Source organism: Eleutherodactylus coqui, chromosome 1 (assembly GCF_035609145.1).
Source record: "Eleutherodactylus coqui strain aEleCoq1 chromosome 1, aEleCoq1.hap1, whole genome shotgun sequence".
NCBI classification, from domain to species: domain Eukaryota; kingdom Metazoa; phylum Chordata; class Amphibia; order Anura; family Eleutherodactylidae; genus Eleutherodactylus; species Eleutherodactylus coqui.
Window position 1 is genome coordinate 266,301,479 of NC_089837.1, and position 23,559 is coordinate 266,325,037.

The 23,559-nt window shown below is 42.8% G+C and overlaps 1 protein-coding gene and 1 pseudogene across 3 annotated transcripts in view; one reads left to right on the plus strand and one right to left on the minus strand.

The window, feature by feature from the left end:
* RRAGD (Ras related GTP binding D) overlaps window positions 1-23,559 on the plus strand; it is a 165,243-nt gene that overhangs the window by 42,998 nt on the left and 98,686 nt on the right. The window lies entirely within an intron of this gene.
* LOC136616659 (S-adenosylmethionine synthase-like) lies at window positions 14,565-22,036 on the minus strand (annotated as a pseudogene).

The window sequence follows — 23,559 nt, forward strand, 5'->3', positions numbered from 1 at the left end:
ATTAGTTTTTCCATTGTAGAATGTGCAGATAGTATATTGAGAAGGTCGTTCCCCTTGGGAGGAGGTTGGGTCTTCCAATTTCTAGCTATCAGGTTGTTTGCTGTCATGAAGATGTGGCCTAGCATTTTTCTAAGAGTTGTTTGATATGATTTTAAATGTAATAAAAGTAGTGCTGATTCAAGGTTTTTGGGTACAGATAAGTTTGCTATCTTATTCAATATAGTATAAACCTCTTCCCTAAAGGGTTTTATCCGGGAACATTCCCAAAAGATATGGAGTAACTTACCCGGGTGTCCATAGCATCTCCAGCATTGGTCATCTTCTCGTGATCCTCTATTTTTAAGGACTGATGGTGTGAGGTACCACCTTGTGACAATTTTTGTAAAAGTTTCAAGTATCATAACCCTTTTTGTCGCTTGCAATGCTAAATTTGAGAGATGTTTTCCAGCTTTCTATAGGAAACACCTTCTTTAGGTCTCTCTCCCAGTTGAGCAGATAATTTTTTTTTCCTATTTTGTAATTGCCTGTCTAGTGAATGAGTGATTTGCTTAATTGTCTTTCTGTACTAATTGCAGAGTTTCTTTAGAGAGTTCTATTTTCTATATATTAGAAAAGTTCATTAAAGAACGAATTTGGAAGTAGCGTAATATTTTACCCTCTTTGAGTCGAAATTGGACTTGAAGTTCCTGAAAAGATTTGACCATATAATCTTCTACTAGGTCGTTAATGTACATAATCCTCCTATTTTTCCAGGGACTTGTTGATAAATCATTGATGAAATGCTCTATCACCTCTAAGGGTATTTTCAGTACACAATGTTGGGTTGCGGTAGGTTAGCTCTTAAGAAATGAACGCCAGGCTTCTAAGCAAGCTCTTATGGTTGGGAGTAACTCTGGCTTGGCAGATTTTAATGTTTGTTCTGCCTAAGTTTGTTTTAGAGAAGCCCATAGAAAACATTCCTATGGGTTTTGGCCTTATTATTGTTTCTTCTATTCTCTTCTAACCTGAAGAAAAAGTGTCACTGTCCATTATTTGGTTGGTTAATTAATTCCTTATTATAAGCTCCTAAAATAGCGATTCCCATCCCTCCTCTGCCCAGTCTCAACCTTAGGCTGTTTGCTGCTATTCTGTATTTTTTTGCCTTGCCAAACAAAGTTTGAGATTTGGCTTTGGAATTTGTTAAGAGTTTTCTTCGGTAAAATGATTGGCAGTGCTCTGAAAAAATATAACATTTTGGTTAGCGTAGTCATTTTATAGACCTCCAACTTGCTTAACCAGGATTAAAATTGTAATTTGTAGGGGGTTAATATTTTGTTGTAGGGACTCTAAAAAGGACAGGGGGGGGGGGGGAGGATAAAAAATTTTCAATGAAAGGTTTTAGTGGGTAGGTTAGGGTAATACCCAAATATGGGACGGCATCTGATTGCCAGCTAAAAGGAAATTATTTTTGAATTATTAGTTTTAAATCGGCCGGAACGTTGGGCCTTAGAATTAAGGATTTATTGGTATTTAGTTTGCAAAAGGATATTTTTCTGTATTCCTGTATTATTTGCTGTGCAGTTCAGTTTGATGTTACGGGATTAGTCAAAGTAAGGCCTAATGCACATGGCCGTGACGGACTGCGCAAGCGGAATACCGCAGCGAAATCCATCACAGTGCCCCACCAAAGACCCCATACTTACCTCCGGATCCGCTGCGCGAACTCCCGCATGACGCGCCTGCACGCATGCACAGTACAGCACATGTGTCACATGGTGCACCCGCAGTGTCATATGACACGCCGGTGGTGGACGGGGAAGCGTTTTCACGCTATCTTCCGCTGTGCTACAGCAGAAGTATAGCGTGATGGACGGCTTCCCTTGACTTCCACGGTGGAATTCTGCAGCATGAGCATTAAGCGATTAGGTTTAACAGAACCTAATAGCTGCGGAGCAACGCCACGGATTTCCGCCGCATAACACGCAGCAGAAAACCGTCCGTGGGCATTAGCCCTAAATACAATGTCATCGGCGAAAAGACCTATTTTGTGTTGTCGTAGGCCTCTACTAATTCCCTTTCTGGATTAATGCGTAAAGCTTCGGCTTAAGGTTCTATTGCTATTATAAATATTAATGGGATAAAGGGAAACCTTTACTTACACTGTTAGTGATATCAAAGGGTTCTGACAGGGTACTGTCCACTAGGACTCTCACAATGGGATTAGAACATTAAATTTTGATTACATTTATTGAGTCATTGCGCAGGGAAAATTTTTCTAAAGTTGCAAAAGCATACCCACAGTGGACTGTGTTAACGGAATCAGAGAGATTCCTTATATCAGATTGTACGAGTATTGAATAGAGCCGAGTATTGAATAGAGCCAATACTATTTCTTGAATGAAATTTTCGGTGGTGGGTTGATTTGTGGTGTGTACCTGACTTATGTGATCTGTTGTAGTAAGATGTTGTTGGGTCGGGAGATATATGGGGTGGTGCTTCATTTTGGGGTTTTGTTGTTGCCCAACTTGAGCCTTGGTTGGATGCAGCAGGATTTGAGGTGTCTTTCCCTTTCCTTGAACTGGTAGAGTAGTTCTTGAGGTTTGGGAGTGAGTGAAGCAGAAGGGGCTACTTTTGCAAGCGTGCTCACAGCTTGCGTAATTTTGAGCATAGATAGTTTTTCCATAGTTTTTTTATTATTGTAGTTTTCCTCCTCTTCCCTTTGGGTCACTGTCATTTCCCCTCTCCCTGATCCTGGCACTACAACTTTATAAGGAGAAGAGGAAGATGTTGGTAATGTGGGCGAGGTTTCTTTATCATGTCGGCATAGCATTAAATCTCCTCCCCGTGCCTCCTCCTCTCCCTTTTCTGTTGACATTGTTTCACTTCTTCCTGCCTTTAATACTGTAGCTTTATTGAGGCTAAGATGAGATAGTGAAGGTAAGGGTGGGGGAATGGGAGCTTTTTTTTTTTTCCTTGTCGGCACATAGCTGACACTGTTTCAAAATCCTGCAGCATTAAACATTCTCTTCCCCCTCTCCCTTTTGTATCATTAAAGGGTTTGTCTCGCGAAATCAAGTGGAGTTATACACTTCTGTATGGCCATATTAATGCACTTTGTAATATACATCGTGCATTAAATATGAGCCATACAGAAGTTATTCACTTACCTGCTCCGTTGCTAGCGTCCTCGTCTCCATGGTTCCGTCTAAATTTGCTGGCGGCTTGCTTTTTTAGACGCGCTTGCGCAGTCCGGTCTTCTGCTCTCAGCACGAGCCGCTTCAGCCTGCTAGCCGCTACAGCTCTTCTGTGCATGCGCAGACGAGCTGTCACTTCTCGGGAGCGCGCTGGAGCGGCCATTCTGTACCATCCTCTCTTAGAGGAAGGTGCAGAAACTTGAGCCGCCCAGCCGCCCCGAGAAGCCACCCAGCCGCCCAGCTGTCCCGCCGCCCTGCCGCCCAGGTAAGTGATGGGTCGGGGGTGATGTGTCACTAACAGGCGTGGGCCCCTCCGGGTGTCCTAGCGCTGGGCTCCGGGGCCTTCACCTGTCTGGAGGGGACTGCCGCTGGGCCGAGGGGACTGTCGCTGGGCCGGGGGGACTGCCGCTGGGCCGGGGGGGCCTTCATCTGTTGTCAGGGGTCTAGCGCGGGGGAGCCGGGGCCTAGCGCCGGTTACCTGCTGCCTGGCGGTGGGTGACTGTGTGCCATGGTCGGCCGCGTTCAATCCCGGGGTCCGGTCGGCGGCTGCGGGGCGTCTGGTTGTCAGGGAGACACAGCTGGTAGCGTCTCGGGAGCGCGCACGTCGGGCTACAGCAAGCGACGGGAAAAGAGCCGGCGGCCATCTTGGGAAAATTTTTATAAGTTGCTGAAACGCTGGAACTGTAAGTACAAACCGGCTAGAAAAGTCATTTACAGGGGGGCTTAGTAATGTATGCTTAATAAGGGGGACTGGGCAAAAAAAAAAATCACTGCTTCCTCGAGACAACCCCTTTAATGCTTCTTTTCCTCTTGTCTTTCACACTGTAGTTTTATTAAGGGCAGTAGGAGATAATGAAAGTATGAGGAGGGTTTGCTTGTCATGTCATACTATTTTTTAATGTCTTTAGGGCACCTATGGCATGCAAGAATGTGTTTTGTCATCCTTGTAGCTTTTGAAAAAGAATATTATCACAATATTTGCAATTTGTAGCTTTGCGCTCAGCAGAAATTGCACTGTGGAAAATGTTCACAAACTCTAAATGTTGGTCTCACCATTTTACTGAGAGGAGGTAAACTATCAGACTATAGGTAAACCTTATGCTGTGATGGTAGAGGACATTAATAGGAATCATTTAAAGGTTACAGAAGACAAACTATTACCTAAATCTCAGTCGTTTTTGCTGCATTTAAAGGGGTTGTCCCGCGCCGAAACGGGTTTTGTTTTTTTTTAACCCCCCCCCCCCGTTCGGCGCGAGACAACCCCGATGCAGGGGTTAAAAAAACAAACCGGAGAGTGCTTACCTGAATCCCGGCGGTCCGGCGTCTTCATACTCACCTGCTGAAGATGGCCGCCGGGGTCTGCTCCCTCCGTGGACCGCAGCTCTTCTGTGCGGTCCATTGCCGATTCCAGCCTCCTGATTGGCTGGAATCGGCACGTGTCGGGGCGGAGCTACACGGAGCCGGCATCCTGCACGAGCGATCCCATTCATAAAAGAAGAAGACCCGGACTGCGCAAGCGCGGCTAATTTGGCCATCGGAGGCCGAAAATTAGTCGGCACCATGGAGACGAGGACGCCAGCAACGGAGCAGGTAAGTATAAAACTTTTGATAACTTCTGTATGGCTCATAATTAATGCACAATGTACATTACAAAGTGCATTATTATGGCCATACAGAAGTGTATAGACCCACTTGCTGCCGCGGGACAACCCCTTTAAGTGACATTCCAATATCCACCTATAAGTGCTCTTTGGTATGTCATCCGGTGAATGAAACTCAGGCATATATCCCAAAGCTTTGTGTGAATCAGTGCTACCTTATCTTTCTTTATGGTTTGATATAATACAGTAATTCAGAGAGATGGAAGACCTTACGCCATCTCCTAAAGGAACACAAGATAAATTTCTGAAAACATGATTTTATTGGAACAAATTGCAAAACTCCCCCGAATCTAAATCTTTGCTGTGTGCCTAATACTCATATATAACTGCTAGTCCTCTTGGCTACCTACCTTATTTCTCTGCCCCTGTACACCCTTAACCTTTTGCCTTCTCTTACCCACTTTACCTTAAAGGAGATGTCCCGCGCCGAAACGGGTTTTTTTTTTTTTAAACCCCCCCCCCGTTCGGCGCGAGACAACCCCGATGCAGGGGTTAAAAAAACCACCCGCACAGCGCTTACCTGAATCCCGGCGCTCCGGTGACTTCTCTACTCACCGCTGAAGATGGCCTCTTCCTCCGTGGACCGCAGCTCTTCTGTGCGGTCCACTGCCGATTCCAGCCTCCTGATTGGCTGGAATCGGCACGTGACGGGGCGGAGCTACACGGAGCTACACGGAGCCCCATAGAGAACAGCAGAAGACCCGGACTGCGCAAGCGCGGCTAATTTGGCCATCGGAGGCCAAAAATTAGTCGGCACCATGGAGACCAGGACGCTAGCAACGGAGCAGGTAAGTAAAAAACTTTTTATAACTTCTGTATGGCTCATAATTAATGCACAATGTACATTACAAAGTGCATTATTATGGCCATACAGAAGTGTATAACCCCACTTGCTGCCTCGGGACATCTCCTTTAATTCTCTTGCTCTCCTCCCCATTATCCCCGCCCCCCATCTTTTAAAATAATATTTATAAAGAATGGAACATTGGCATGCCTGCAAATAGCATTTTCAAGTTGATTCATGGATGTACCACTCATTTTCTCGAATGTCGTGACATAATAAGTCATAGTGCTTATTGCCTAGACATGCTTGCCACTCCACTGATATCAAATTGCAAATGTTTCTGTTAAATGAAATCTACAGATAAAGAATCTATTAAAAAAAACAAGAGGAGGAGGACAGAAAGCCTGGGGAAGTATATACTTGGTCATGAGATACAACACAAGGCTACTGAGAAAAAGCCTTGCCTGCTATAAGCACAAATAGAAAACAGATTAACAGCAAAGATGAGCTCATACATGCTACTGTCTCTATAAGTTGCAGGACATGGCACTGGAGACTATAATGAATCAATGGAATGACAGGAAATCAGAATACTTTTCCTCCCTAGGAGTCTGCATGCTTCTCTGTATATAACGCCAGTAGGTCAAAGGAGGAGTAGCTTAACAATCAATACTCCAGCTTTTTGGGTACTTCTCATGGGAAGCTATCCCTACCAAAGTGACCATAGTCTAACAAATGCCGCAGAGCATCATAAATCATACATTAGTGGGTAGATAATATCAATTTCACAAAACCCATTCATATAGCAAAAAGTCCCTCCTATAATACATTTAGAACAGAAATTAAAGCAAACTGGAGGACATGACTTACAAATATATATATATATATATATATATATATATATATATATATAACATATAGAAAAGTCATACAAAGAAGAAAAACACAGAAGCATACACATAAGTATAAAAACACATTAAATTAAAAAATAAATCCCCACATAATGATATGAATCCCTGAGCATAATGCAAATTAAAATAGATATGTCCATGGCAATAGCCATCAATGCATCTCCAGTATAGCCTCCATTCAGGAGGAAAAAGTAAAATGCATATCACAGATGATGCAAGGCATTTTAAAATACCTATTAATCGTATGAGGCTCCCCTAAGGTCCACCATAGTGTGGGATATAGACCCCTGACACGCGTTTCTGGAACACCTTTTTCAGAGGGGTACTGCCATCCACAAATTCTATCTTTTAAATAGTGTACAAGTAGTTGAGCACACCTCTTAGTAATCCACACCCCTTGGAAACACCCCTATACCTTGGCTGTACCAATATGGCGCTCATTCAGGTGAATGAACATATGCAAGACTGACTTGGGTCACAGAAAAGAAAAAAAAATTCTATTGATCTAATCGTCCAATAGTCAGTCTCGTAATGATGGAAATCCCTGTCACTGGTGACATAATGGCGCATATATGGACTACGCAGGGGAGGCGAGGGCGGCGTGCAGTTCTCATGGAGCGATGCTTAATTAAAAGACATCACATCTATACAGAGGCCACAAGAACGCCGTTTGCAACGCTACAAGGTCCACCATATGCACAGTCATACTGTGACAAAGGGACAGGAAAAAAGGACTATATACAATAAAAAAACGCTAGCAATCTCTATAAAGGGGGGGGGGGGGGGGACAAAAAAAGCAAAACAAAACAACTTCCTAATGAGAATATGAATGAGGACAGTTTTTGAAAAAATACAAAAAATAAAAATACATGACCGTGAATAAAGTGGAGATATATTAGTGTAATAAAACCTATTATGCTTATTACTTCAATATAATAATACAAAAGATAAATTAAATCTAAATCTGAAACGAGGGATAAGAAATCCTAGTCAGACTCCATAAATTAAAACACTGTGCACGTAAGCATTTAAATCATCACAACAGTATGGCAATCTCTAAGGAAGGGGAAAAATAACCCTTGCTAATGTGAACATGAGTGAACAAAGCACAATAATGAGTGATACAAGCATACCAGTGAATCAAGAGGAGATATTGAGGTCTACATGAAAATTACGATGCAATTTAATGCAATAAAATGATACAATAACTAAATAGAATCTAAAAGTGAAATAAGTGTGGCAAATGCTAGTCTAACTCTAAAAAATAAGACACTATGTTTAAAAATATTACAGATCTAGGGGGGAAAAAAAGATTTTAAAATAAGTCACCAGTCCTCCCGTCCATAACTGTGGAGCTTAAATGCTTCATGTAGGTAAATCCATATTCTTCTGCGAATATTCAAACAAAAACTGGATGATATAAAAGAGAAAATAAAATGGGATACTTAAAACTAGACATATTAACGATATGGAGCTATAGGAACGATGAATCATAGAATGGTAGAGTTGGAAGGGACCTCCAGGGTCATCAGGTCCAACCCCCTGCTTGTTGCAGGATTCACTAAATCACCTCAGACAGATATTTGTCCAGCCTTTGTTTGAATACTTCTTTTGAAGGAGAACTCACCACCTCCCGTGGTAACCTGTTACACTCATTGATCACTCTCACTATCAGAAAGTTTTTTCTAATATCTAATTTGTGTCTTCTCCCTTTCAGTTTCATCCCATTGCTTCTATTATTTCTCGTGCAAATGAGAATAGGGCTGATCCCTCTGCACTGTGACAGCCCTTTAGATATTTGTAGACCGCTATTAAGTCTCCTCTCAGTCTTCTTTTTTGCAAGCTAAACATTCCCAGATCCTTTAAGGATCCTCATAGAACATGATTTTCAGACCGCTCACATTCTTGGTAACTCTTCTCTGAGCTTGCTCCAGTTTGTCTATATCTTTTTTAAAGTGGGGTGCCCAGAACTGGACACAGTAATTCAGATGAGCTCTGACTAAAGAAGAGTAGAGGGGAATAATTAACTCACGTGATCTAGACTCTATGATTTGCTTAATACATCACAGAATTGTGTTTGCCTTTTTGGCTGCTACATCACATTGTTGACTCATGTTCAATCTATGATCTTTTAGTATACCCAAGTCTTTTTCACATGTGCGACTGCTTAGCCCAATTCCTCCTATTCTGTATGTGCTTTTTTCATTTTTCTTGCCCAGATGTAGGACTTTGCATTTCTCCTTGTTAAATACCATTCTGGTAGTTGCTGTCCACTGTTCAAGCTTTTCTAGATCTTTTTGATCTACCTCCTAAGGCCGCCTGCAGACGAGCGGGTCGGATCCGGCGGCGAGAATTCCCGCCGCGGGACCCGACCCGAGCGCCTGCAGAGACGAGCACGTACTCACCCGCGCCCGGCGGCCCCGGCTCTTTCATGTGCCGGCTGCCGGCGCATGCGCAGACCGGAGCCGGCGGCCGGGTGAGTGACGTATCTGTGCGAGGCTCTGCGAGCCCCGCACAAAAATAGGACATGCCGTGGTTTGTTTGCCGCGCGACATTTCGCGCAGCCAAACCGCACCCGTCTGCATAGGAGTGCGTATTACAATGCACTCCTATGCAGGCTTTCAGTGGCGGAAATCCCGCGGGAAATCCCGCCGCGGGATTTCCGCCCGTGTGCAGGCGGCCTAACTTTGTGTCGCCTGCAAATTTGATCACTTTCCCATAAATTCTCTCCTCAAGATCATTTATAAAAATGTTGAACAACACTGGACCTAGGACAGAGCCTTGTGGTACCCCACTTGATACATTCTTCCACTTAGATGTGCAGCCATTTATGACCACTCTTTGAGTATGATCACTCAGCCAGTTGTGAATCCACCTAACAGTTGCCTTGTTAATCCCATATTTGGTCATTTTTTCAATATGTATGTATGAGATACTTGTAAAATGCTTTACTAAAGTCAAGATATACTATATCCATCACATTTCCCTCATCAACGCAGTCGGTGATTCTGTCATAGAAGGAAATTAGGTTTGTCTGGCATGACTTGTTTGTCACAAACCCATGCTGGCTCTGGTTAATTACTCCATTTTTATCCAAGTACTTGCATAAATGCTGTTTAATAATTTGTTCAAAGATCTTTTCCGGTATAGAAGTCAGGCTCACAGGCCTGTAGTTTCCTGCATGAGAAGGAAAGGGTCTCATTCAGAGATGAGCGAGCACCAAAATGCTCGAGTGCTCGTTACTTGAGTCGAACTTTCAGTGATGCTCGAGAGTTCGTTTCGAGTAACGAACCGCATTGAAGTCAATGGGCGACTCGAGCATTTTTGTATATGACAGGTGCTCCGCTAAGGTTTTCATTTGTGAAAATCTTAGCAAATCCCCAAAGTCATGTAAAAAACACAGAAATGGATAGGGCAGGCGAGGAGCAACATGCAGGGCTGCATTTCGGGCTCCGAGGTCTCACTATTAAGCCACAATAGTGGCAAGAGTGAGACACCCCCCCCCCCCCCGTAGTGTCAGCATAAAGATCGTTCTCCTCCGCCACAGCTGTAACAGCTGTGGCAGAGAAGAACGATGTTAGCCCATTGAATTCAATGGAGCCGGCAATACAGCCAGCTCCATTGAAAGCAATGGGCTGCCGGCGAGCGCGGGATGAATTTTCGGGAAGGGCTTAAAAATATAAGCCCTTGCCTGAAAATCATCCTAAAATGTGTAAAAATAAAAAAAAGAATGTATACTCACCTTTCCGCTGCAGCCGGAGTTCAGTCGCGTCTGGCCGGCAGTTCTCCTGAACTGCTCTGAGTAGTGTTCAGCAGCCGGGGATTTAAAATCCCTGCCTGCTGAATGAGCTGCCTCTGATTGGTCACAGCCTCACCAATCAGAGGCAGCTCTCACTCACACCCATTCATGAATTCATGAATGGGTGAGTGAGTGCTGCCTCTGATTGGCTCAGTGCAGGGACCAATCAGAGGCAGCTCTCAGCTGTCATTCATGAATTCATGAATGGGTGTCAGTGAGAGCTGCCTCTGATTGGTGAGGCTGTGACCAATCAGAGGCAGCTCATTCAGCAGGCGGGGATTTTAGAGCCCCGGCTGCTGAATACTACTCAGAGGAGTTCAGGAGAACTGCCGACCGCCACAGCTGAACTCCGTCTGCCGGGACCAGGCGAGTATATATATATTTTTTTATTTTTACACATTTCTGGATGATTTTCAGGTAAGGGCTTATATTTTTAAGCCCTTCCCGAAAATTCATCCCGCGCTCGCCGGCAGCCCATTGCTTTCAATGGAGCCGGCTGTATTGCCGGCTCCATTGAATTCAATGGTCAGTGCTCGTTTAATCAAGATGAGTACCGCGTGGTGCTCGTCTCGAGTAACGAGCATCTCGAGCACCCTAATACTCGAACGAGCATCAAGCTCGGACAAGTATGCTCGCTCATCTCTAGTCTCATTCAGTCCCTTAGGGAACACGGTATCCAAATAAACTATCCAAAAACACTCCCTCTGTGCCAACAGTCTCTTAATTTCCCCTCCACTGATGCCACAACTAACCCTCTCTATTCCCTGAACCTTAAGTCCATTAGGATCACATGCATGGAATTCCCTAAATTGTTGCGGTATCATTTTAAATGAATTTACATCATCACACTTTTTTGCTGAATAGATATTGCGTACATGCTCCCTAGTTCTTGTTTTACGTTATTTTGAAGTGAGACCTATGTACATTTTATTACATGCACAAATCGCCTGATAGGTAGTACTATTGGTAGTACTACAGGAAATATATTGGTAAATTTCAAACTGCCTTGTACCATCGGCTGATTGAAATTGTGAAGTGCGTAAGAGATGTTCCTACATGCGACAAAACCCCCGCATGGGAAACAGCCCACTAGAGGGGATTTTTAATTAAAAGGGTTTCTTGGTTTTGAAATATAGTGGCTATGAACCAAAATATCACGCATATTTCTACCATGCTTAGCAGTCAATGTTGGCCTCATTGTAAGACCTGTGCAAGTGTTTTTTTTTTAACTTCATTTTATTTATAAAGAAAAAAAGGAATTTGCACGGTACAGAATAAAGAAAATTTTTGTTAGACATGAATCAAATATGTATGTAACAAACTGTACTTTAGCTAATATAACAGATGGTAGAGTTATTTCTGAATGATTTGTTAAAATTGTTTACAACAACAAACCTTTAACAACCATAAATTGTCTATGCTGATTACTTGAAATGACGTGAGGCACCAAAAAAAATAGCATATGGGGGGGGGGGAGGAAAGGGATACGCGTGGGGGAAAGAAGAGAAGCGGGAGGAGAGAAAGGAAAAAAGAAAGATACAAAAAGAGAAGGGGGGGGAGAGGTGGAAGGGGAAGGAGGAGGGAAATATTCTAAAGCTCAGAACTTCCGTAAAAGTAGCTCTTTGTTTTGGTGCAGGGGGGCACCAGGCTGCAATGATTTCGTCGGAACACGGTGGGCTCTTTCCACTGCAAAGAGGGTAGAGAAGGTGTCGCCGCCCAACAAAGATTTCAGCCAATTTTCAGCAAACGCTTCTGGTTGGGAGCCTTCCGTTCTATTGAGGAGACCTATTATGCGTAAGTTGTTACGACGTGAGCGGTTCTCTAAATCATCTATTTTGGATTTACAGAATTCTGATAATCTTATGGCTTTTTGCACCGCCGCAGGAAGCGGTCGTAGGGCATCTTCTGCATTGGAAATGCGGTCTTCCATCTGCTGCATCCTGTCCCGCATATTTTGTAGATCTTGTCTAAGCAAAGTAACGTCTGTCTTAATTTCTTCTATCTTGCCCGTGATGGATGATTTACAGGCATTGATTGCTTCTAAAAGTTACCGCATGGTTGGTTCCGGAGCTTGCCTGGATTCGTCTTCATTTTCCCTCACCTGGGTAGGTCACGTCGTCTGCGAAGTGTTATCGGGTGTGTTAGCGCGGGAGAATTCTTTTAGTTTTTCCGCTGCGGTGCAGCTTTTAGCGCGCATGCTCAGGGTAGTGAGTGTTGGGCTGATGTGGCTATCTGGAAACGTAAATAGTTTGCTCTATAGCGGTCTAGTACAAATGATGTCAAGTTACACTTCTTGCAGGAAGGGCAAGTTAGCGGTTCAAGTAATATGGAGGGTCTTTCGTAGAGAGCTTAGATAGGTGAGATCACGGGAATCTTGGTACCGCGAAGTTGTAGTAATTGTCATGAGTTGGTGGAACAAGGATCTGTGTCATGGTCAAAAGGGGTCTAGCCGGGGTTCAGCGTAGCTGCGGTTCCAGGGATGAAGGACCGCAGTGCCATGGCTCAGCGCATTCACCAGTTAGGGACTTTAGGTAACCTATCCCACGGAGTGTTAGGCGTGAACTAGGGGTTCAGGAGGAACCGGCATCCCAGAGGGGCCCCGCTGTATCTGCCAGCCAATCTGACTATGGCCTGTAGAGGTGTTATACAGTCAATTAGGCTAACTCTTGTCCCTCTTTTCAGGGGCTACTATGTGATATGGTGGCGCCCGGTGGTAAAGAGGGTATCCCCCAGGGGGGCAGAGAGGTTCTCTCACCTCGGTACGTTCCCTTCCGAGTGCACAGCTCCAGGGCCGACACCCCGCCGGACAAAGGTATTGTCCCACTGCCTCCACCAAGCACTCACGTATCGCTGCCGGCTCCGCAGGGCCCGGACCAGGTCGGAAGATCCTCTTCTTGTTCAGCGCCTCACCGACTGTAAGTCACCATCATCCAGCAGCAGCGAGGAGGTTCGGAGCGGCGGGATGGTCAGCGCGACCAGCCAGGCCGCGGTACTCCGGCAGGGTTCCGCTCCAGGTGGTCTGAGTCAGAGGCGGGGGGGTGGTCTGTGTCGGAGGCAAGGAGGATGGATTGCTCTGTTCTACAGGGTCGGGTCCCGGTCGGAAGATTCTTCCTCTGCAGCAATCGACCGGATGCAGGGCAATGTATCACCGCGGCAGCGGGAGAGTTCGGGCTCGCAAGGTGGTCGGCTCGGTCGGGCAAGCCACCGGCCGCTGAGAGGGTCTTGTTTCAGACAGCCTGCACCGGAGACAGGAGAATAGGCCGCTTCGGCGTTTCAGCTCGATCTGCAGGTGAGGTGGGTCCCAGCAGAACACACTCCGGGTGCAGGGCGGCAGGCGCGGGAGAGACAGGGTGTTGGCGTGGCTCCACTTCCGCTCTGGCTCGCGGTCTCCGTGGTGGTGTCAGGGGGATGTAATTTACTTGATTCACTTCCAGGGTCCTCTAGCAGGGTCTAAAAGCCCAGTCAGCTCATCTGGAGCGTCAGTTGTGCAGTATGGGTAGGATTTTAACCGGATTTTAAAGTTCCCCTGGGGAGCTCCTCTCACATGCGACTGTCCATGTTGGTCGCTGGCCACGCCCCCCCTCCCCAGAGTGCAGTGTTTCTACAGTGCCGATCGCATTGCAGATCATTTGTCATTATATGTTGAAATAAAATGAACATAGTTAACAACTAGTTTTGGTTCCATAGTAGGGTATAGCAGCTCAGATCTGGTATTTTTTTAGCTGTCCAATAACTCCTTCATATATTTTTTAAATCTTTGTTCTTTAAATCTATTTGCCAGGTCTTTTGATTCACACTCAAATTTCGAGTCGCTTGAGCCAATTCACCTCATCCTCAGGAACTGTCCAGCTTGGACAGCCCTAATAATGCATGAAATATGTAAAGATGAAGCATGTAACAGGAAATGGACGGAGGAGAGCTTACGGTAAACATCTGTCTGTATAACATCTGACTAATTTCTCCGCACCACTATGTAGAGAAAATCGACACGTGAATAACTATGCTGACTTGTTCATTTAACGTTGTAATTATTTTGATTAAGAGAGTCAATGAAATCCAACAAACTCCTCTCCGTCCTCTGCTAAAACAAGAATACATTTTTAATATACCCGAGCCAGAGGACCACCCCATTAGTGAACCGGCACGCCCTCACCAAAAAATCTGTCTCTTTCAGAAACCTAGGAAGAGATTGGCATACGGGGCGCACATGGCGGAGTGACCATAGGCTACAGTCCTCTAATAAATTGGCTTCTTCAAATCCAGATCCCTGACAATGACAACTGGGCGAAGGTCAAATTTCATCTTTACTAAAACCAACAGCTCCCTCTCACTCTTTTGTGAGGTCCCATAGTGGAAGACTGAAATAGACAGAGGATGAGAAACACCAGTTGCATAAGAAACCTGAACAAGGACATGACGGCAGAGGCCATGCTTAACCAGAGATTTTGCAACCCAACGAGCAGTATAAGCAGCAGATCTGTCCACCTTTGTGTAGCCCTTGCCAGGGAAGGCTCTACCGCAATGAGCACCCCATCCATCATAAGTAATAATCTTGCATCCAGTTAAACCAGCATCTCCCTGTAGACCACCAATGATGAAGCAGCCACTGGCTTGCAGGTGGTAGATTGCATGATCATCGAAGTACTTAGCAGGAACAACAGTCTTGACAACTTTCTCCTTCAGTGCATCACACATCTTATCCAGGCAGATCACCTCATTGTGCTGAACAGAGGCTACAATATAGGAACATAGTAACATAGTATATAAGGCTGAATGAAGACAATGTCCATCTAGTCCAGCCTGTCTATCCTCCTGTGTTGATCCAGAGGAAGGCAAAAAACCCCAAGGGCAGAAGCCAATTAGCCCTTTTGGGGAAAAAATTCCTTCCCGACTCCCTAATGGCAATCAGACTGTTCCCTGGATCAACCCCTAATAGTTCCTACCTGCCTGTATACCCGGATTGACAATTAACATAAGATTTATATCCTATAATGTCCTTCCTCTCCAGAAAGACATCAAGTCCCCTTTTAAACTCCTCTATGGATTTTGCCATCACCACTATCTCCGGCAGAGAGTTCCACAGTCTAACTGCTCTTACAGTAAAGAATCCCCTTCTATGTTGGTGATGAAACCTACTTTCCTCTAATCGTAGTGGATGTCCTCTTGTTACCGTCGCGGACCTGGGTGTAAACAGATTATGGGAGAGATCCTTGTATTGTCCCCTCATGTATTTATACATAGTTATTTGATCACCCCTTAGCCGTTTTTTTTCTAGAGTAAATAATCCCAATTTTGATAGCCTCTCCGGGTATTCCAGTCCCGTCATTCCATGTATTACTTTAGTTGCCCTTCTTTGAATCCCCTCAGGCACTGTGACATAGTGCCTTATATAATGGAAGGATAATGTTCTCATCCTTCGCCCCTATACCTCTTTTAATGCACCCCAAGACTTTATTTGCCTTTGCAGCAGCTGACCGGCATTGTTTACTCCAGTTTAGTCTACTATCCACTAATACCCCCATATCCTTTTCCATATCACTTTTTCCTAGCGGTACTCCATTAATCGAATATTGGTGACATCCGTTTCTCCTGCCCATGTGCATAGTCTTACATTTTTCAACATTGAACTTCATTTGCCATTTTTCTGCCCAAGCCCCCAGCTTATCCAGGTCCGTTTGTAGTCGCACATTGTCCTCTGTTGCATTAATTATATTGTATAATTTTGTGTCATCTGCAAATATTGATATTTTGCTGTGCAGTCCCTCTATCAGGTCATTGATAAATATGTTGAACAGAGTGGGGCCTAATACTGAACCCTGTGGCACCCCGCTAGCGACTGTGGTCCAATCAGAGTACGAACCATTTATTACCACCCTCTGCTTTCTATCATTGAGCCAATTTTTAACCCACTTACACACGTTTTCGCCCAGTCCGAGCTGCCTCATTTTGTATATTAGCCTATTATGTGGCACGGTGTCAAAGGCTTTAGAGAAGTCCAGATATACGAGATCAATAGATTCTCCCTGGTCCAGCTTAGAGCTTACTTCATCGTAGAAACTGATCAGATTTGTCTGACATGAGCGACCCTTCATGAATCCATGCTGGTGAGGAGTTATTCCCTTGTTCTCCTTGAGGTGCTCATCGATGGTGTCTCTCAGAATCCCCTCGAAAATTTTTCCCGTTACTGAAGTGAGACTTACTGGCCTGTAGTTACCAGGCTCACTTTTGCTCCCTTTTTTGTAAATTGGAACCACGTTGGCAATGCGCCAATCCAATGGTACTACATCGATTTTGATAGTGTCTAGAAATATTAGATATAGCGGCCTAGCTATCGCGTCACTTAGTTCCCTTAGTATCCTTGGGTGTAATCCATCTGGGCCCTGCGATTTATCAATTTTAGTCTTCTTTAGTCGCTTCCGACTAATGGTGTGCACTCTATGGTGTGCACTCTAATTGAGATTACTGCTCCATGATCCTGCATGTCACCAATTGTCACCTGTATCACCTTAAAGTCAAGACAAAGCCAGGGTAGGGTGCCATTGTGATATAGCTCTGCCATCTTAGCATTCAACTTGTGTGACAAGACAATTGCCAGCGGCATGCACTTCTCTGTTTTATCGGTAGCATAGCCATACATTAGACCCTGATCTCCTGCTCCAACATCCTCTTCATTCCTGTCTAAATGGACACCCTGGGTGATATCAGTAGACTTCTGCTCAGGGGTAACCAACACATTGCAGGTCTTGTAGTCAAAACCTTTGGATGAATAATCATAGCCAATATGCTTAATTGAGTCCTGCACAATCCTCTTCTAGTGTACAGATGCCCTTGAGGTGGCCTCACCAGCGAGGAGGATATTACCAGTCTTTCCAACAGTTTCACAAGCAATTTTAGCATCTGGGTCCTTCTTGAGATTGGCAACTAGGGCTGCGTCACTAATTTTGTCACAGATTTTATCGGGGTGTCTTTTCCCGACAGACTCATAGTAACATAATATGTTAGGCTGAATAAAGACAATGTCCATCTTGTTCAGCCTGGTTTAACCTCCCCCTCATTGGTCCAGAGGAAGGCAAAAAAACACTGCAAGCCAATTAGCCCCATGTGGAGGAAAATTTTTCCTTCCCGACTCCATATAACCAGAGTAATCTATGGATCAACGTTTCAGATAAACAACCCCACTGGTCACCTAATGTCTGTATCCTGTAATATCATAGTGCTCTACAAAGACATGTAGTCCCCTCTTAAACTCCTCTATGGATTTTTGCCATCACCACCTCCTCAGGCAGAGAGTTCCACAGTCTAACTGCTCTTACAGTTAAGAACCCCCTTCTATGTTGGTGATGAAACTTTTTTTCTTCTAGACATAGAGGATGCCTTCTTGTTACCGTTGCAGTCCTGGGTAACAGATCATGGGAGAGATCCTTGTATTGTCCCCTAATGTATTTATACATAGTTATTTGGTCGCCCCTTAACATTTTTTTTTCCAGTGTGAATAATCCCAATTTTGATAGCCTCTCTGGGTATTCTAGTCCTCTCATTCTGTTTATTAGTTTGGTTGCCGTTCTTTGAACCCCCTCAAGCACTGCAACATCTTTTCTGAGTAGCGGTGTCCAGAACTGCACACAGTATTCCATGCGAGGCCTGACAAGTGCCTTGTATAGTGGAAAAATTATGTTCTTGTCCCTCGCCCCTATGCCTCTTTTAATGCACCCCAAGACTTTTTTTGCTTTTGCAGTAGCTGATTGGCATTGATTGCTCCAGTTAAGTCAATGGGCCACTAGTACCCCCAGGTCTTTTTCCATATCTCTTCTCCCTAGCAGTACCCCATTTAGTGTATATTGGTGACATCCGTTTCTCCTGCCCATGTGCATAACCTTACATTTGTCAATATTGAACTTTATTTGCCATTTTTCTAACCAAGCCCCCAGCTTATCTACCCTGTTTCCCCAAAAAGACAGTGTCCTATATTAATTTTTGCTCCCAAAGATGCACTAGGTCTTATTTTCAGGGGATGTCTTACTTTTACATGAAGAAAAATTCACATTTAATGTTGAACAAAATAAATGAACATTTATTATATACTGTACAGTAGTTGTCATCGCAAACCAGCATAACCAGACAAACTGTGAATCCTATCAAGAATTTCTTGTTACTACCATACCATTATTTCCATGTACAACAATATATCGTACATTTACCGATCCCGATATTTATGAACACAAAGCAAGACTTATTCAATGACAGCCATGTCATCATCTTCTGGAACATCATCATAACAATCCAAAGCCTGGTGAATTTCCTGGTGAATTTTTGTGACTTCATTTTTTTCAGAATCATTGGCCCAAATTTCTCATGTCTAGCAATAGCACTGTCCTTAAATGAGTACTTCTTGTCTTGCCTGACACACAGGGCCACAAAAAATAAGGGCTGTAAAGTACCCAACTCCCACACACTGTCTGGAGACCGTAACGATCACCCACAGCAGTTCCTGGACCACTTGTACAGCAGGGACGGTATTGCAGCTTCCGGACACCAGGGGGAGATTATCACAGCAGACTCGCACAGCAGGGACAGACTAGGTCTTACTTTTTGGGGAGGCCTTTTATTTGGCACTTCAGCAAAACCTCTACATATTTTCAGGGTATGTCTTATTTTTGGGGAACACTGTAGATCCTTTTGTAGCCTTTTGTATTAATTGTCTTGTATAATTTTGTATCATCTGCAAATATTAATATTTTACTGTGCAGTCCGTCTATTAGGTCATAAATAATAAATATAAATAAATATGTTGAACAGAATGGGGCCTAATACTGAAGCCTGTCGCACCAAACTAGCAATGGTGGCCCAGAATATGAACCATTTATTACTACCCTCTGCTTTCTATCTCTGAGCCAGTTCCTTACCCAGATAGACACGTTGTCGCCCAGAGCGAGCTGCCTTATTTTATATATCAACCTATTATGCGGCACGGTGTCAAATGCTTTAGAGAAATCCAGATATATGAGATCAATAGACTCTCCCTGGTCCAACCTAGAACTTACTTTATCCTAGAAGCTGATCAAATTGGTCTGACATGATCAATACCTTATGAACCCGTGCTGATGAGGAGTTATACTGTTGTTTTTGTTGAGGTATTCTAAGATGGCGCATCTCAGAAACCTCTCAAATATTTTTCCAATTATTGAAGTGAGACTTACCAGCCTGTAGTTACCAGGCTCTTTTTTAAACCCCTCTTTGTATATTGGAACCACATTAGCAATACGCCAATCCAGCGGTACAACTCCGGTCTCAATAGTGTCCATAAATATAAGAAATAGCGGTCTAGCTATCACATCACTTAGTTCCCTTAGAACCCTTGGGTGTATTTCATCCGGGCCCAGAGATTTATCAATTTTGATCCTTTTTTAACCGGTTCTGCACTTTCTCCTGCATTAGGCATGCAATATTTAGTGCGGGGTTTGTTTTATTCCCCTGCATCTCGTGTGGCATTTCATTTTCATTCATGAATACACTAGGAAAAAAACTATTTAATAAATTTGCCTCCCCCCTATTGTCTTCTATGGTTTCTCCTGCATTATTTGTTAGTGGACCAGTGTTTTCAGTGCAAATCTTTTTACTGTTTATATAATTGAAGAATAGTTTAGGATTATTTTTGCTTTCTTTGGCAATCAGTCTCTCTGCCTCCTTCTTAGCAATTTTGATCTTTTTGTTACACAATTTGTTTTTTCCCCTGTATGATTTTAGCGCTTCTTTGCTGCCTTCTTGTTTTAGTAGTTTAAATGTTTTCTTTTTTTTTGTTTACTGGCCCCCTTGCAGTCTTGTTGAGCCACATTGGTTTCCGTCTATTTGTAGTTCCTTTGTTTTTAAGGGGGCAAAAAAAACTGCCCTATTCGATAAAAGAATTGTGGAAACCGTTCAGCATCTGTTCATTTATTTCGGTGTTAGAAAATAAATTAAAAAAAACCCCAACAATTAACAACTAATATAAATTTGTTTTAATTTATTATTAGTTTGAAAAATGTGTAAGCCAGACCTTCCACATATCTTGATACTTATGAAATGTTTTGGATCTTTTCGCCATTAGTTTTTCCATTGTAGAATGTGCACATAGTATATTAAGAAGGTTCAGAGGAGGTTGGGTCTTCCAATTTCTAGCTATAAGGTTGTTTGCTGTCATGAAGATGTGGCTTAGCATTTTTCTAAGAGTTGTTTGATATGATCCTAAATTTAATAAAAGTAGTGCTGATTTAGGGTTTTTGGGCACACATGAGTTTGCTATCTTAGGCCTCATGTCCATGGCACACGCAGATTTCTAATGCGAATATTTGCGAGTCATTAAAATAATTTTTTATTGCTTGCAGAAGATCGCTGATTGCGTTTTCTTTCCGCGCAGATATACGTGGATGCACTGTGTGTCTTCTCGTAATCCTCTATTTTTAAATACTGATGGTGTGTGGTACCACTTTGTGATAATTTTTGTAAAAGTTTCATAGCCCCTTCTGTTGCTTTTGATGCTAATTTGAGAGCTGTTTCCCATCTCACTATAGGAAAAACCTTCTGCAGGTCTCTCTCCCAGTTCAGCAGATATTTTTTTTTTATTTCTTAATTGCCTTTCAAACAATCATATATGGTTCTAGTGAATGAGTCATTTGCTAAATTGTTTTTCTGTACAAATTGCAGAGTTTGTTTAGAGAGTTCTATTTTCTATATATTAAAAGAGTTCATTAAAGAACGAATTTGGAAGTAGCGTAATATTTCACCCTCTTTGAGTCCAAACTAGACTTGCATTTCCTGAAAAGATTTGACCATATAATTTTCTATTAGGTCGTTAATGTACATAATCCCCTTATTTTTCCAGGGACTTGTTGATAGATCGTTGATGAAATGCTCTATTACCTCTAAGGGTATTTTCAGTATACCATGTTGAGTTGCAGTAGGTTGGCTCTTAAGAAATGAACGCCAGGCTTCTAAACAAGCTCTTATGGTTGGGAGTAAATCTGGGTTGGCAGATTTTAATGTTTGTTCTGTCTAAATTTGTTTTAGGGAAGCCCATAGTAACATTCCTATGGATTTTGGCCCTATTATTGTTTCTTCTATTCCCTTCTAACCTGAATAAAAAGTGTCACTGTCCATTATTTGGTTTGGTCAATAATTAATGCCCTATTATAAGCTTCTAAAATTGTGATTCCCATCCCTCCTCTGCCAACTCTCAACCTTAGGTTGTTTATTGCTATTCTGGATTTTTTGCCTTGCCAAACAAAGTTTGAGATTTGGCTTTGGAATTTGTTAAGAGTTTTCTTTGGTACGATGTTGGGAGTGCTCTGAAAAAATATAACATTTTGGGTAACAATTAATTTGGTAGGAAATCTCCACTTATATTTTACACCTGCATGTCTAATTGAAATTAATGCAAGCTATCACAACACTGGAATTTTTTTCGCACAAGAAGTTAGGTCTTGGCAGTCTGTGGCTCTGACTGTTATCAGGTCATTTAAAGGTGTATCGGGCAGCATTTTTAGTATCATTTGCTTTATATAGTCCTGGATTTCTTGGCTAGTGGCTGTTTCTGGTATGCCCATAACTTTGCTGTTATTCCTTCTGCTACCGTCTTCTCTAAGTGCTAATTTTATTTTTAGTTTCTGCACTTCTTCCTGCAGAGTATAGTGGGTGTCGATCAGTTTGTTGTGTGATTTTACGAGTTCGCACATTTTTGTCTCCGTGTGATCGACTCTATTGCTTAGATCTTGGATAGAGGTTTTAACAGAATCAGAGAGGCTCCTTATATCATATTGTATTGAATCCCTTAGAGCCAATACTATTTATTTAATAAAATTTTCAGGGCGGGTTCATTTGTCGTGTGTAGTGACTTATATGATCTGTGGTAATAGATGTTGTTGTGTCGGGAGATATATGGGGTAGGCTTCATTTTGGGGTGTTGTTGTTGCCCAATTTGAGCCTTGGTTGGATGCAGTAAGGATTTGAGGTGCCTTTCCCTTTCCTTGAACTGGCAGCATAGTTCTTTGAGGTTTGAGAGTGAGTGAAGCAGAATGGGGTAACTTTTGCAAGAGTGCTCACAGCCTGCGTTATTTGGGGTATAGATAGTTTTTCCATAGCTTGTTTATTATAGTAATTTTCCTCCTCTTCCCTTTGGGTCACTATCATTTCCCCTCTCCCTGACCCTGGCAATGTTCAGAAAATAATGAGAAAAGGGAGATGGTGGTAATGTCTTTCTTTATCATGTTATGCTAAAATGAAAATCTGCTGTGTAAGCACAACTCTCCAGAGGTTCCAATAAAGGTACAAGAGTACTTAGATGAATATCCAACTTCCCGTTTTATTTTCGAATATGAAAATTTTAAATTCAGCTAATAAACGTGTTTCGGGGTAAACCCCTTCATCAGTAGCACTGGGCTGACTAACCATACATTGGTAGTGGCAAAACACATATGAATAAAAAAACAGAGAAAGGAAGGGAAAAAAGTAAAGGAGGATAAAATCAAAACGAAAAAAAAACCCAAAAAACATTACATGGTGGATGAATGGATAAAAATAACAGCAATATATACATAGTAGTACATGCATAATAATAACAATATTGATAAAATTGCAAAGACTACAGACTATATTAAAATACATATAACTTTAATCAATTTAATGAATCAGTGGATAGCAATAGTTTGTAGTAATATTAAGTGATAAGTATGAGCAATAAATATTAAATATGCGCACCTGTGTGTCTGAACAGGTTGCCACGAACATACACATGTGAGTGCATACAAAAATAAACAGGGAGGGGGAGGGGGAATGGGTGAGGGAAATGTAAGAAAAAAGAATAAAAATGTGTACTAATACCCAATTTCTCTGAAAATAAGATATACCCCTAAAAAAAGACCTAGCATAATTTTTCAGGATTTTTGAGGATGCAGAATGATTTTTAAGGATTTTTGAGGATGCTTGAACCATAAGCCCTACTGCAAAATTAAGCCCAAAGCTACAGTTAATAAAAACCGTCAACATGAATGGTGTCCAGGCAGCTATACATGTAAAAAAGTAAAATCTTTTTGAGCCAAAATTAATATAAGACAGTATCTTATTTTCGGGAAAACAGGGTATACACATACATGCCTTTAGACTCAGTCTTCACTGTGGGCTTGCTCCAATTCTATCTCCACCTATTTCTCTTTATCATGAGAAATCTCCTCCCCGTGCCTCCTCCTCTCCCTTTTGTGTT